Here is a 3502-nt window from a genome sequence, read left to right as displayed (position 1 = left end):
ACAACACACTCTACCACTGAACTTTACCGCCTCCCCAGCCCTAACTTCTTTACAGCCTGATGGCTAGCTTCTCAGAGAAGGAAGCAGAAGCTGTCAGTTCTCCTAACTGGGCTTAGACATCCTATGATGTCCTTCCTGCTACATCTATTTGACAAGACAAGTGACAGGCCAGCCCAGATTCTAGGGAGAGGAGTTGAGGAAGCAGACTCCACCTCTCAATGTGAGGAGTGTTCACCGGGAGGGGAGATGGCGGTGGCCGTATTTGGGTACTGTCTCCCACATATACTCATAATCACATTCGACACACACAGTAAGATGTGGCTATACCTTGGGGACATCTAAACTTGAACCAAAAAGCAGCTACAGGATCCATACAATGGAATGTTATTCAGCAATAAAGAGGAACAGAGTACTGATAAATGCTGTCATGTGGATGCACCCCCAAAACACCATGCTTAGTGAAAGAAGCTGGACACAATGACCACATATTGTATGATTCCATTTGTATGAAATGTCCAGAAAAGGCAACTCCAAGGAGATAAGTAGTAGATCTGTGGTTGCCTGGGGCTGGAGGTAGGAATGGGGATTCATTGTAAATGGGCATAAGGAATCTTACTGGGATGATAAAAATGCTCCAAAACTAGGTTATGATGATGGTTATAATTCAGAAAATTTACTAAAAATCACTGAATTGTACACTTAGGAGGAGTGAATTTCATGTTACATAAATTATATTTCAATAAAATTATTAGAAAAATACAGAGTGGTGGCCTTTAATGCAAGAGACATATTCCTGAAGGCTTTGAAGAATTCTTCACATTTTAGGGTTAACTTTCCCATTGGGATAAGTATAAAGTGGAGGGGATGTATTTTCAAAGGGTAGACCACCACACTGATTGTGACCTATTTTTGCTTGAACTGCTTTTTGTTTTCTTAATCTTCCATCTTTCACACAGTCCTCACTTCTAATTTCACCATAGGGTATACTGAGGTTGGTATCTGGACCGCTTCCATAGCTTTTTGTCACATCTAACTGCTAGTCCAGAGCTACTGATTTTCCAGTGTATTTTGTAGAAATAGGGCCATCCCTTAAATGAACCCCTGGATGGCACTGTTATTCAAAGGATTTTAATTCTTAGCAACTGTCAAATTCAGAGTGGGAGCACAATGGCTTACTAAAACCCCCGGTGGAGCTTTGGACGCACATGTGTGATAGCGCCCGCGGCTTAAAGGCTGCAGGTATTTCAGTTAACCAGTCAGAGCGACACCTCCTGTGCTGTTAATAAACACTCAGTTTGCAAGTCACTCAGCCTGTGCATCTTGAAATTTTGCAAGTTTTGACAAATTTTCATCCTGAAGCAGACTCACATTGTTTTAAATTTTGCTCACAAAGTAAGACTTTATTATTGTTTCGGTGTCCACACTATATGAAATCATTCAAATTCACACAAGACACAAATACTGTTATAGAGCTGCTGATGGTGAGACCTTGCCAGCCTGGCTTTTCCCTTCCCCCTATGTTGTTGAGATGGAAAACCTCACTATTCAGCACACAGTCCAGATGGCTCCATGAGCCCTTCGTATTGGCTTCTATTCAATTTGTAAGGAGTTTGTGTTCCATGAAGTTGCCTTAAGTTTCAGGTTAGACTCAATAATCCTAAATACCAAGTGAAATTCTGTCTGATCCATTCAGCCTCTGGAGCTTGTCGGAAACTTCCAAATTGGCTTGGGTTTTCTACAAGGATTTATGAATCTGGACTGAATTTGAGGTTCATAAAAAGACACACCCAGAGCTGCTTTAGTCTGGAATTTCAGAAGAAGGATTTTGCACATTTCTTTGTATAACACATCAAGCAAATTCTCACCATTTGCTGGATTTAAGTCCTGCTCTTTTAAAATGACCGAACTATCCATTTTGGGTCTTCATTTCTTCATTGATGTTAGGGGTTGAATTGTGTCCCCCACCAAGTGTATGTGTTGGAATTCTGGCCCCCAGAACCTCAGAATGAGACCAGCCCTGTGAAGTGAGGACTGCAATTATACCCCCATTTTACAGATGAGGGGACCGAGGTACAAAGAGGTGAAGCAGGCAAAGTCATTTGAAGCCATGATGTGTAATGACAGAAACCTCACCTTTAACTACTACTCTGTTCTATGTTATTGATAGCTCTGTATGGTCCTTCCCACTTTTGGGCTAAGAAATTCTCAGACTTGAATTGTTTTAAGGAAGGAAGAGTTGAATGTATTCTATAATCTTCAGGAGTCTTTTTCACCTTTTAGGGGAGATGCCTGTATGCCCCTCTATTAAGAAATTGGTGCTCTCCCAATGTTGCCTTTTCAAAGTGCTTTTTATATACTTCCTTAAAAATATTTTAATAGAGAAATCACCAATGTGTAACAGTTATAAATGAATCAATATACCATAAAAGATGTTCATTAGGAAGATAAGACCTCCCTAGTTTTTTTTTGGCAATTATTTTATGATATTCCTGATTAATGATTTCATTTGGGCCATTTCAGTGTTCAGTGGTCTTCATTTGTTAGTGTTGATTATAGGATGCCATGCCTCATTGGAATCTGACTCTTTTTGACCAACAAATATGTATTAAAATCAGTAGAAATGTCATTAGCATCCCAATATCATGAAAGATAATATAACCATTTCTCATGCATGCCGTTTATTAAAATTTGCTAAAGTGTGAAATATGTAGGACAAGTAATGATGTTTTAATCTTTCACTAAGGTAACAATTGAAAGCTGATTGATTCCATTCAGTAATTACAAAATCAGAATGATGGAAGATTGTAATCAAGTAGGATTCATTCTCCTACTTTGTCACTCTTCCATGCAAGATAAAATTCTCATTTGCATCATCTCTTTTATCTGAAAAGAAATCAAACTTCTATTTGCTTCACTAAATCCAGGAGACAGATAATAGCCTCTCCTGATTCTGGAGGGGATGGCAAGTTGGCTGCTGACTACTAATAGCAGAGAAGGGACAGTCCTTCTTTAAGACTAGACTGTCTCAATGAAAAGGGCCAACACTGATGGCATCTAAATATTCAAACCATTAGATCTCTCCAATTTTTGCATGACCTACCGAACAAGGCTTTTCTGTTATGGTCCTGCTCTTCCTTGCTTCCTTAAGACATCCCTGGGTGAACGAGTGTAGCTGGTCAAACATTTTAGGACCTCAGTCAATTCACTTGGCTTGTAGAGTGCTGGGGGTGGGGAGTGAGATCTTTGTTCTAAAAAGGTTGGCAAAAATTCTAATTTCCTTGTCTTGGAAGATATGGGAGAATTACCATTAGCCCATGGGTCTGTGTTATTAGGCTGGGTGTAAAAGAGTGGGGATGAGAAGAAGAGTAGGGAGGAAGAGGAAGGTGACTGGGTCCATGCTGTGAGGACTAAAACCTCGAAATCTAAACCCTAGAAGAAAAGGTGACCAGAAGAGTCAGCAGGTACCTACAATTTTCATGGCTCATGTCCATGATCTATGGGC

Source organism: Camelus dromedarius, chromosome 3 (genome assembly GCF_036321535.1).
Source record: "Camelus dromedarius isolate mCamDro1 chromosome 3, mCamDro1.pat, whole genome shotgun sequence".
Classification (NCBI taxonomy): Eukaryota; Metazoa; Chordata; class Mammalia; order Artiodactyla; family Camelidae; genus Camelus; species Camelus dromedarius.
This window is presented reverse-complemented; position numbering follows the sequence as displayed.